The sequence below is a fragment of the Triturus cristatus genome, chromosome 11, assembly GCF_964204655.1.
Source record: "Triturus cristatus chromosome 11, aTriCri1.1, whole genome shotgun sequence".
Classification (NCBI taxonomy): Eukaryota; Metazoa; Chordata; class Amphibia; order Caudata; family Salamandridae; genus Triturus; species Triturus cristatus.
The window spans coordinates 74,411,717-74,423,757 of NC_140594.1; positions in this window are offsets into that span (position 1 = coordinate 74,411,717).

Here is a 12,041-nt window from a genome sequence, read left to right on the forward strand (position 1 = left end):
GAGCTCCATGTCCTGCATGTCGCGCAGACCAAGACGCGTCCGTGGCACACATGGGACACGGAGCTCCTGACACTCAGGCATGTGAGATGGTGACACCAAACCATTATATTACTTGGGATGTGGCAGAATCTTGTTAGACGGAGTCACTGGGGGGGCTCCAGTTGTGTTGTTTGGTGTCACATTCACTGAGCCAGAGGATGGTTTCCATGGTGTGGAATAAGGAGACATGGAGACACATTGGGGCTCAAATTGTGTTATCTTGAGATATGCTTATTGGGTCAGAAGATGCAGTCTATCGTGTAGCTTGAGGATGAGCCAGTATGTGAGGAGGGAGTTTGGAGGTTCTGCAGAGTTTGAGTTGCAGTTTTTTATGACACATTTGATGAGCCAGAAGATGTTATGTTATGCTTATTTGTAAAGCGCACTATCACCCGTGAGGGTATCCCGGTGTTGTATTCCAGTGTATGGGAAGATATGACATTGCAGTAGAGCTTGAGTTGTGGTTTTATGTGAAACATTCGATGAGCCAGAGGATGTAATCCATAGAGTGTGAGGAGGAGGCTTGGGGTTGCCGTAGAGTTTTACTTGTGGTTTTTGAGGACACATTCGATGAGCCAGAGGAGGTTTTTGGTAACAAGTAGTTTGAAGAGGCAGAGGAGGTATTCTACTGTGTGTGAGGAGGAGGAGGCTTGGAGTTGCCATAGCGCTTGAGTTGTGTTTTTTTTTTATAACATATTCAATGAGCCAGAGGCTCTGCTCCACTGTGTGTGAGGAGGAGGTGTGGAGTTGCAGCGGGGCTTGAGTTGTAGTTTTCTATGACTCATTCGATGAGCCAGAGGATGTATTTCAAAGTGTATGAGGAGGAGTCATAGAGTTGCCGTGGGGCTTGAGTTGTGGTTTTTGGTCACACGTGGTTTGATGAGGCAGAGGATGTATTCCACTGTGTGTAAGGAGGAGGCTTGGAGATGAAATGGGGTTCGGGTGAACTTTTTGGTGACACATGGTTTGATGAGATTACTGCACCTCCTGGGTGGGGTGTGTCCCCCTGGCCACAACTCACGTCCTATTAGCTAGGATTCTCAGGTTGTAAATAAAGGATAATCAGTGGAAACGATAGTTCAATCCTTGTATTTTATTTTTACTCCTTGTGGTTACTCATATGGTTTACTTCATTCCATTTGAATGGCAAACCTTAAACCATATTAACTGGACTGGGATATCCAATGCATTTCGGGTATCTCACCCTTCGTCAGGGACCAATCCTATAACAAACATATAATGTCATGAGGAACAAACACCTATATTCATATTCACATAGCTATGATGCTTTTAAACGCATGCAATCACGATAGTATATAATCAAATGCTCATGCCTTGCTAATGTAATATTCAAAAAACGAAAAGCTTCTCAATCCTAGATTCTTACTGATGTAGTGACATAAACAATTGGTGACCGTAAACTTTTCAAAAGCGTGCTGGTAATTAGAAATGTCAGGCTACTCGCTTCTTATTAGAGTGGCTATGTAATAGTATGGGATGAGTATTAATAGCGTATAGGAACCGCGCCGAGCATTCCCTTCGCATCTTCAGCCTGAATGCCAGGTCTCTGGTGCTGCATTATCAGGCCGTGTTTGACCTGATACAGGAAGAGGCCCCGGACATCGTAGCCATCACCGAGACGTGGTTGAAGGATGACGATGTGGCCATTATCAACTTGGCATTTCCCTCTGATTTTTCGGTTTTTACCCTTAACCGATCTACTAGGGGAGGGGGTATTGCGTTGGCCATGCGACCTGGCCTCACTGGTAGTTGGTCTGGTTTGACCATTGCGGGATGTGAAAGTGCGGTGTTTAAGATCTCGGTCACCCCACATTTCACACTCTCGGGGATGGTGGTTTATCGCCCCCCTGGGAGTGATGTGGCGTTTAGAGCGGCCTTCCCCGACGTGGTTAGTTCCTTGGTGGTAGGCTGCTCCAATTTCTCGATTTTGGGAGACCTCAACTTACATTTTGAGAACCTTACCTCCCCCCTCGGTTAGCGGTATTCTTGCTGACCTGGAGGCCCTTCAACTGGTGCAAATGGTTCGACAGCCTACCCATACAGGCGGCCATACCTTAGATCCTTTTTTCACCAATTTGGCAGACGCTGCTGTCTCCGCCGTCACACCTCTTGGCTGGACGGACCACTCTTTGGTTACCATCTGTACCCCTTTGCCGGGAATGATTATTGTTCCCCCGGCAAAGCTGGTTACAAGGCGGCAATGGAGTAAATCACGGCTGGAGGACTTACATCGTGTCCTCGCCGAGGAGCCTTTAGAACCTCCGATGCTGGTTGACTCGGGTTACGAGAAGTTCTGCTCCTGGATCTCCAAGGCGCTTGACGCCCTTATCCCAATTACCGCTTGTAAAGTCAGCTCCAGGGACTCCAGTCCGTGGTACGATGGCGCCTTACGTACTCTCAAGGGTAGTTGTAGGCGAGCAGAGAGGGCTTGGCGGAAGGCGTACGATAGCGGGAAGAAAGCTATTTATCTCGCCTCCGTCAAAGTATACCATCGGGCTGTTTGCCAAGCTCGGGCAGCTTACTACACTACTGAATTCGGCAACAGCTCCAACCCCTCTAAAACCATCTTTAAAGTGATGAAGGATCTTTTGGCAAAGCGTGCCTGTATTACGACGACTGGTTCCACCACTCACTGTGAGGCTCTCGCTCGGTTTTTTTTGGAAAAGGTCCAAAACATCTATCGGACGTTCCCTTGTACAGGGCCTCCGGTTGAGCCCCCGATCAACATCTATGGTTTTTCCACCTTGCACGTGCTGCCCCCGCTGACATCAGAGGGGTTTGACCTCCTGGCTCTGCAGGTCAAATCAGGGTCCCCCGCTGATCCGCTTACAGCGACTCTTTTTAGAGAGCAGTCGTTTGTGGGACGGGCCGTGGTTCACTCCTTGATTAACATCTCGTTGGAATCAAGCACGGTACCCGCTAGCTGGAAGCGGGCAGTGGTTTCTCCCATTTTGAAGAAGCCGTCCCTGGATCCAGATAAACCTGAAAACTACCGGCCCATCTCCTTACTTCCGTGGCCGACCAAAGTGTTGGAGGCCCATGTCAACAAAGTTCTTTCTGCTCACCTTATCCATGCTAACATCTTGGATCCCACCCAGAATGGGTTCCGTGCTGGACACAGCACGGAGACCGCCCTCCTCTCCATGGCTGAACATCTTCGCACGGTGATGGATGCGGGACAGACAGCAGCGCTCGTCTTATTGGACTTGAGCGCCGCGTTTGATACTGTTTCGCATCCTATCCTGTTGCATCGCCTGGAGGAGATTGGGCTGGGTGGACCTGCCCTCCAGTGGTTCCGGTCTTTTCTAGACGATCGTTTCTTTAGCGTTGCCATCCCACTGTTCCAGTCCCAATTCCATCCTTTGAAACAGGGGGTGCCGCAAGGATCCTCGCTGAGCCCCACGTTGTTTAATCTCTACGTGAGACCGCTGGCTGAGGTCGTCAAGCAATGGGGCATGACTATGGTCTCATATGCTGACGACACTCAGCTAGCGGTTACGATCAGCGGGGATGCGGACCGGGATGCCCCCAGGTTTCAGAGTGGACTTAGGGCGGTGGCGAGCTGGATGAAGAACAACTGTCTCCAGCTCAACGCCAAGAAAACAGAGATCATGATCGTAGGCAAGAGATCGGAGCTATGGGGGGACAGGTGGTGGCCTATGGAGCTGGGGCCGGCCCCCCTTCCGGTCACGGAATTAAAGAACTTAGGAGTATGGATGGATCCCTCCCTCAGCTACGTTGGCCACACGAAGAAAATCGCGGCCTGTTGCTTTGGTATCTTACGGTCGCTTCGCCCTGTTTTGAAGTTCTTTGACCATCGCACCAGGCAGCTGATAGTCCAGGCTACAGTGTTATCTCGCCTGGACTATGCCAGCTCTCTTCTGGTAGGGTCCAATGTGGCTGAGGTTACCCGCCTCCAACGTGTCCAGAACGCTGCGGCGAGAGCTATTGTTGGCCTACCCCGTACTTGTTCTGCCTCCAGCACATTGAGATCACTGCACTGGCTGCCTATCAGGGCCAGAATTCAGTTTAAAGTGCTGTGTATGGCGTTCAAGATTCTGAGGGGGGTAGGTCCCCCTATTCTTGCGGACCTTTTGTCTTGGTATGTGCCTACTCGGCCCCTGAGATCCATGGGTCATGCACTCACTGTGATTCCCCGATACAGGCTGTGTCGGGTCGGTGGCCGTTCTTTCCGGGTCAGAGCAGCCGAGCTCTGGAACTCCCTTCCTGTAGAGTTGCGACTGCTAGATGATCTTTTAGTCTTTCGTAAAGCCTTAAAAACCTTTTTGTTTTAATACATTCACTTTCCTCCTTTCTGTTGTGTTTCCTGTGGTGTTGCATTTTTACCTGCCATGCGCCTGGACGCCCCTTAGCTGGGGCAGCAGTGCGCATTACAAATGTATGTAACATAACATAACATAACATAAATATTTATTGTGCTGTACTCGGAAATTTTAAGCACACAGGCGATTACATAAAGTATGGTATCTCAGAGGTTTAGTCATGCTTCCCTACTCGAAACGTTAAAAACTTGCTCATTCGGTGATGATGCAGCGTCGTGTCGATTAAATAAAAGTGTGCTATTCTGTTTTGATACGACAAGTGTATAGTTTGCGTCTAGGTGCCAGTATTTCAAACTGGCGTCTAATCGACAAGGGACTATCCTTGTCTATTTTGTTGGCGTCCTTCTTTAAATGGTCGTACTAATGTGTGTGCTGATTTAGTGCATAAATCAAAATATATCCCATAGATGTGGTGAAAAAAATATAGCTATGTGAATATAAATACAGGTGTTTGTTCCTCATGACATTATATGTTTGTTATAGGATTGGTCCCCGACGAAGGGTGAGATACCCTAAATGCATTGGATATCAAAGTCCAGTCATTATGATTTAAGGTTTGCCATTCAAATGGAACGAAGTAAACCATATGAGTAACCACGAGGAGTAAAAATAAAATACAAGGATTGAACTATCGTTTCCACTGATTATCCTTTATTTACAACCTGAGAATCCTAGTTAATAGGACGTGAGTTGTGCACAGGGGGACACACCCTACCCAGAAGGTGCAGTAATCACATTTCTACATGACGTGAATGGAAGACGCTACTCCAGGAGCACACGTAATATTGATGACCCGTCTGCAACTTCTTTGAATTTCGTTGTTGCGCGTATTTACTCTTAGTAATTTATACCAGAGGATAGATTCCATGGTGTGAGAGGAGAGGAGGGGCTTAGAGTAGCAGTGGGGCTTAAGGAGTGTTATTTGGGGACACGTTCCCACAGGTAGAGGATGGATTCCATTATGTTGGACAAGGGTCTTGCAGGCGCAGACTTTAGTCGTGTTGTTTGGTGACAATTTTGCAGAGCTACAGTACCGATTTGATATGTGAGAGGAGGGGCTTTGAAGTCGCAGAAGGGCTTAAGGTGTTTTATTTGGTGACACGTGGCAGAACCAGAGGTCTGATTCAATAGTGTGAGATAAGGCGCCTTGACGTCATAGTGGGGCTTGAAATATGTTATTTTAGGACACATTGACAGAACCAGTGGCTGGTTTCCCTGGTATATGTGGAGGGCTCTAGAATTACCAAGTATTTTACTTGATGAGATGTTTGTAGAGCCAAAGGATGTTTCCATGAAGGGGTCTTTTAGTCACCACAGGGTTTGCGGTGTGTTATTTGATGACATTGTCGCTTAGCTGAAGGGGTGATTCCGTGGTGTGAAAGGAGGGGCATAGAAGTCGTAGCTGGGCTTACGTTGTGTTATTTAGTGACACAATGAGAGATCCAGTGAAAGGTTTCCATGATGTGGGAGGACCGTCTTTGAAGTTGCCATGGGGCTACCGGTACGTTTTTTGTTGACATGTTCAAAGAACCAGAGGATGGTTTCCATGGTGTTAGCGTAAGGCCATCAAAGTCGCCATGGGTTGCTATCTGGTTAATATGCCCCACATGGCATGGGAGAAGGGGTTTTAATTACTGTGGAGCACGAGTTGTCTTATTTGGTGGTAGGTGGGCTGAACCATATGAGGACTTATGTGGTGTGGAAGGAGTGGCCTTGGATTCACCGTAAGGTTTAAGTCAGAAGAGCGGCACAAAGTTGAGCTGATAGATCAAACACTGGACTATTTGTTCCCTTGATTGCAAGCTCTGTGGCTGGGTGCACCAGTAGAAAACAACGTGAAATGGAAGAATGGAGCAGCTAGGAGGCATGTGGTTGTATAGTTTGTTTCACTACATGACTGAGATGTCGATTGTAAGTAGGCAAATGAATGCATTCTTAGGAACTAAGTGAGACCTGCTAACGTTCATTAAATTGTAGGACAGAACCTTGCATGGTGACAGGAATATGGGACTAAGATGGTCGAGCCTGAACACTACTCTGAAATATCTGCCAAGATTTCATGGGGGATAATGTTGAGGCGCCTTCCCGCTAGGGAGAGTACACAAGGATGACGAGTTGTAGGGTCCCTGCCTACAGATGATTATTGGTGCATAGTGTGTGCTACTGATCATTTAATGGGGGAAGGGGGCAGGGTTGGTGTGCCCAGGAAGGGAGAGACATAGATGTCTGGCGTGGCAGGAGACGACCCCTCAAAGTGTGCAGAGCAGAATAATGTATGCTGCCTGTAAGAGAGGAACTGGATAGCTAGCTTCTGGTAGACAGTTGACCAGTTAGGTTTACAGTACAGGGACAGCCACAGGATGGGCTTGTTCTGTAGGGCAACAGAGGGGTTTTATCCTACTGGAGGCTGCTAGTAAGAGAGAAGTTGCTCTAGGGGTTCAATAGGGCCTTGGGCTAGCCCACACGTACATGGACAATCTTTAGGGTGACACAAGTTACCAGCCAGCATATTCTCTAGGGTCCTTCCAGGTCCTGGTCTATTTCTACAAACTCAGCCATAGCTGAAGATGGCATGGAGGAAAGACTGGATTCTAAAGTCTCTTGACAGGACGGTAAGCGAGGGACACATGGCGGTTCACAACTGTACAACTATTAATCCAGCTGTTTGAGAATGGGTTACGTGGACTTCACTCTTCAGTCCTGGAGGTGGGATCATCATTGAACCTCATGAGAAGCTAAATGTTAATACAACTTACCATCAGGGAAGATGAGACTGGGTTGCTTGGATACTGGTGGACAAGTGAGGGTTTCAAGGAATTAAGTCTCAACTCTGACTCATCTGACGTTACCTGCCACATTGGATGACTTGTCTTCTGTAAAAGAGAACGCAACAATCAGGACAGCCTATAAATGTCTAACATGCATTTGATGTGACATTAGCCAGCAACAAGGAAATCAAGGCAAGGTAACTGCTGTTTCAGTGGACCAAAGCTTCACCCTTAATCAGGTGGAACATTAAATGCTAAAATTCAAAGGATTTTTTGAGTATTCTTAAATATTCTTAAATGCAAGTGAATATGGATGAGATCATGTGACAAAATAGAAGTTTTGACGATAACGACTAATGTGCAGGTGGCAGGTTCTTAAGGAAAGATGCGAAAACTCCTTGAAGAGATCCACAAACAATACCACCAGAGGCTGAATCCACTGCTTCCCAAAATCCTCGCATTGCTGTGCGAAACTCAGAACGAGGCTTTGCTTTGCTACCACAGTTCCGAAAATGTGTATTGTACAACACGGAGCTGCATGGCCATAGTACATTTAAAGAGAGCGTAGATGGGCAAGAGCACTAATATTTTAGGTGGTTTAATCTGGTATAAAAAAAAACATAGCAGTTCAATAATAAAATGTCATTGCATTTGTCAAGGTAGACATGAGCATTGGCATTTTTCAGTACACAAATATGTATTAAGGTACCGATATAAGTAAATCTACTTTCCAGCTGTTGACTTGGATAGTTGATAAAAGTCCAGTGACCCATCAGGGAAGGTTAAAGTTTTCTAGTCACCGGGAAAGACAAACGACGACCCAACATAGAGTGTCCGTCCGTAGATTTAGAAACCAGCAATGCTGGTCTGTAAGTAGAGTTGAGGGTTTCTCCAAAGAAGTAATTTATATTTGCCCAGACCCAGCTACTGCACGGTCATGGAAGTTGCAGTAAATGTTTTAACATCCATGTAGTCGGTAAAACATCCAGATTACCTCCACACTCACGCTGTACTGGGGACCATGGCTGTTGGAAGGGAAGATAGAGGACATTATTCCACAGGCCCAGTGGTCTTCAGGGCCCTACACTCCACTCCTGAAATGTTCAATAAATATATTTTGAGGAAAGCCTGCACTGTTTATCAATGATGAGGCAGCTAACATGGTCAAGCCACTAGATGGCACCAGATGGTGATGCCACCATGTTTTCTCTTTCTGTGGGGGTTACTCTTTGTTTTTCATGATAAAACAGGTGTGTGTGCTACGAGAGGTCACTCATTAAATGGGTGACCTGCGCTCTTCAAACATGTCAGATAGGCCTACTGGGAAACCCATTTGGGAAAAGGACTGATATGTAGGACCTGGCCGGGTGTGCAAGGGTTCTTATTGGCACTTCAGGGTTCCTGGGCCTCTAGAACCAGGTGGAGGCATGTATGTCTCTACAGTGAAAAAGTGGAGAGAAACGTATCGATGCTGACACACACACACACACCAATGACAGTTTAGGTGGGTGGCCTAGTCACCAGAAGTAGGCCTGCTAGCCCTCCTATATGCAGGTGGGTGCCTAATATAATTGACACACCATCAATCAATCAATCATGTCATTTATAAAGCACGCTACTTACCCGTGAGGGTCTCAAGGCGCTGGGGGATGGGGGGTGCTGCTACTGCTCAAAAAGCCAGCTCTTGAGGAGTCTTCTGAAGGTCAACAGGTCTTGGGTCTGCCGTAGGTGGATGGGGAGGGTGTTCCAGGTGTTGGCGGCGAGGTGGGAGAACGATTTGGCCCGGAGGTCGCTCTTCGGATGCGGGGGACTGTGGCGAGGGCAGGTCGGCAGAGCGGAGCTGGCAGGTGGGGGTGTAGAAGCTGAGTCGTCTGTTGAGGTACGCTGGTCCGGTGTTGTGGAGTGCCTTGTGTGCGTGAGTGAGGAGCTTGAAGGTTATCCTCTTGTTGACGGGGAGCCAGTGCAGGTCTCAGGTGGGGTGTAATGTGGCTGCAGCGAGGGATGTCGAGGATCAGGCATGCCGAGGCGTTCTGGATACGTTGAAGCCGTCTCAGGAGTTTGGCTGAGGCTCCTGCGTAGAGGGCGTTTCCGTAGTCCAACCTGCTGCTGACGAGGGCCTGGGTGGCCGTTCTTGTTGTTTCGGTGGGAATCCACTTGTAGATCCTGCGGAGCATACGGAGGGTGTTGGAAGAGACGGCGTTGACCTGCTTAGTCATGGAGAGGGTCAAGTCGAGGATGACCGCTAGGTTGCGTGCATGGTCGGTGGGTGTTGGAGCAGTTCCCAGTGCGGTCGGCCACCAGGAATCATCCCAAGCCGAAGGGGTGGATCCGAGGATGAGGACCTCCGTCTTGTCAGAGCTCAGCTTCAGTCGGCTGTTCCTCATCCATTCGGCGACGGCCTTCATTCCTTCGTGGAGGTTGGTTATGGCGGTGAGGAGTTCTTTGGTGAGGGAGGGGATCAGCTGGGTGTCATCGGCATAGGAGATGATGTTGAGGTCGTGCAGTCGGGCGACATGGGCGAGCGGTGCCATGTACATGTTAAACAGCGTAGGGCTGAGGGATGAGCCCTGGGGTACGCCGCAGATGATCTCAGTGGCATCGGAGCAGAAGGGGGAAGGCGGACACTCCGTGTTCTGCCGGAGAGGAAGGAGGTGGTCCAGTCCATGGCCTTCTCTTGGATCCCAGCGTCGTGGAGGCGTGTTCGTAGTGTGCGGTGGCAGACTGTGTCGAAGGCGGCTGACAGGTCCAGGAGGATGAGGGCTGCTGTTTCTCCGTTGTCCAGCAGGGCCCTGATGTCATCTGTGGCGGCGATGAGGGCAGTTTCGGTGCTGTGGTTGCTGCGGAACCCGGACTGGGAAGGGTCCAGGATGCTGTTCTCCTCGAGGTAGCGGGTCAGTTGCTTGTTGACGGTCTTCTCGATGACCTTCGCTGGGAGCAGGGAGATGGGCCGGAAGTTCTTGATGTCCTTGGGGTCCGCCTTCGGTTTCTTGAGTAAGGCGTTGATCTCGGCGTGCTTCTAGCTCTCCGGGAAGGTTGCTGTCTCGAAGGAGATGTTGATGACTTTCCGGAGATGGGGTGCGATGGCTGTGCTGGCTTTGTTGAAGATGTGGTGTGGGCATGGGTCTGACGGAGATCCGGAGGGGATGGTGTTCATGATCTTGATGGTGTCGTCGATGTTAGTCCAGGAGAGTATGCAGTTGGTGCGGGTGGTGGTCGAGGGGGCGGAGGTCTTAGTGGTTGTCGGGGTGGTCGTAGGTTTGAAGCTGTTGTGGATGTCTGCGATCTTGCGGTGGAAGAAGGTGGCCAGCGAGATGCACAGGTCTTGCGAATGTGAGATGTTGTTGGTGTTGGAGCTGGGGTTGGAGAGTTCCTTCACGATGTTGAAGAGCTCTTTGGTGTTGTGTGCGTTGTTGTCTAAGCGGTCTTTGAAGGAGGCCCTTTTGGCGGATCTGATGATGTGATGGTGTCTGCGGGTGGCGTTCTTGTGGGCTGCGTAGGTGTCCGATGTTCGTTCGTGGAGCCAGTTCTTCTCCAGTTTTCGGCAGGTTTGCTTTGCACCATATACTATAGCAGAGAGCGGATGAAATTCCCGTAGCCGAATAAGGGTACACCTATGTTTTGAAATGTGAGTGTTTTCTGTTTTGCACCCCTAATTCTTAGCCCTGGTATTAGCGTCCAGTGGCCGGCTGTCTCTCCAAGTCCTAGGATGGATGCGGAGAACTTGTCATCACCAGCGTCTGGTGAATCGGTCCCTGTTGCTTGTAATTTATTACTCAAGTACTTCTTTTATGTCCTTGGACCTCCAGTATGGCTGAGTGGAGTAATCAAGTTTTACTCTAAGAGCTGGTTAGGGGTTCAGTTCCCCGGATAGTATGACGCAATACAAACAAAGGTAAATGTCCAGTCAGTTGAATTTATTTAAGAAATAATAAAACATTATTACCTCATTAGAAACAGAGAACAGTTAAAAATAAGCACGAGGAAGAAAATCAAAAATGTCAAAGACGTATGCCATCTAAGATATGAACCCAGAAAAGATTATAGAGGTTTGAAAATCAAAGTAAAAAATACCCTACTCCCTGTGAGAAAACAGTGATTTCTTATGGGAAGATGAATACCATCATTGGAAGTACTTGGCAGTCCTGGAACGGCAATATGGAGTCAGCGTAAGACCACGCCACTCAGCCGCTCACGCCAGGCACATCGGTCATCGGCTATGTGCCATGTTTGCGATGCTGAAGCCGATTCAGAAAACGAGCGGACCGTTGGTGACCGGTTTACACTTCCAGCCAGCTGTGGTTGAATTATACGTCGAGAGCGCCGTGAACTTTGAAAGCACACGCTGGGTGCTTATTTCCGCAAGAGCGCTTCGGGATTAATTATCTGCTGGTTGGTGCACTACATTGTTACTCTGATGTCCGCCTCAGTCTTGATTAACTTGGTGATACGGCCGCGCAAAATAAATCAGCGGCACCAGATTCGGACCATGACGACCAGGGGCACCAAAACAGGGAAAGGCAACAAAACGAGATCTGCCCAAGCCAGCATCGACTCCAGAGTCGTTGGACCGGCGGAGAACCTACCCAAAGGTAAACGGGAGGTTAGTGTCAACAAGAAGACAACTGGGAGACTTGGGGGTGGGGGGGGGGGAGAGGAGTTCAAAAGGAAGCTGTAGGATCTCAGCCCTCTGTAGCCAAACTGTTTTCAGGAGTTAAGGCACCACCTTTTGTGATAGCCGAGAATGTACCTGAAGGTTCACCACTGGTTAAACTAAAATGAACCGACTTTCCTGCAAGAAACAAGCGGGCAACGGGAAGCCTCAGAAGAACTGACAGTGCTTTCTAATCTGCCTATAGAAAGAAATACCGGG